The following is a 612-nucleotide window of genomic DNA, read 5'->3' as shown; positions in this document are numbered from 1 at the left end:
TGGGGCCTCGCGAAAGCTCGGCACAGGCAGCTGCTGTGATGCTGGGGTGACGGGGTCCCGCCTGCGCCCTAAGCCCAGGACGGCCTGGGGGGTGCGGATGTTCAAGCCCATTTCAAGGGGCCTCACGGATTCAGAGAATATTTACAAATGAGGAGGCTGCATCCTCAGAAAGGACCTGAGTCTGCGCCTCTGCCCCACCCCCACCGGACGCCTGAGGAGATGGGCTCGTCCCACTGGGGGGTTTGGTTTCTCCCTGGCGGTAGGGTCTGGGGAAACGCCCTCAGAGCCTGGGCTGGCTTTGTCGCGGGTCCAGCCGAGCCCTGCGCCCTGGGCCATCGCGGGCGCTGAGCAGCCGCTAACCTCCAGCCGGGGCAGCACTGGGAGGCGCGGGGAACGGCAGGTCCCCCGCGAGCTGCCCACCCTCCATCTGTGCCCGTGTCAGGGCTCACGGAGCATATGCTGCCTGTTGCTCACTGACCATCTGCTGCTGAGCTGATGAAGTGTCCCTGTTACCGTGGCGACAGAGCCCTTGATTGGCGGTGGCACCACAAACATTCCCTACTCAGGTTTCACTTTTATCTGTGCTCTGGAATGGGCTGGGGGAGGGCGGCC

Source organism: Myotis brandtii, unplaced genomic scaffold (assembly GCF_000412655.1).
Source record: "Myotis brandtii unplaced genomic scaffold, ASM41265v1 scaffold1077, whole genome shotgun sequence".
In the NCBI taxonomy this organism is placed as follows: domain Eukaryota; kingdom Metazoa; phylum Chordata; class Mammalia; order Chiroptera; family Vespertilionidae; genus Myotis; species Myotis brandtii.
Note: the sequence above shows the minus strand (reverse complement) of the source record.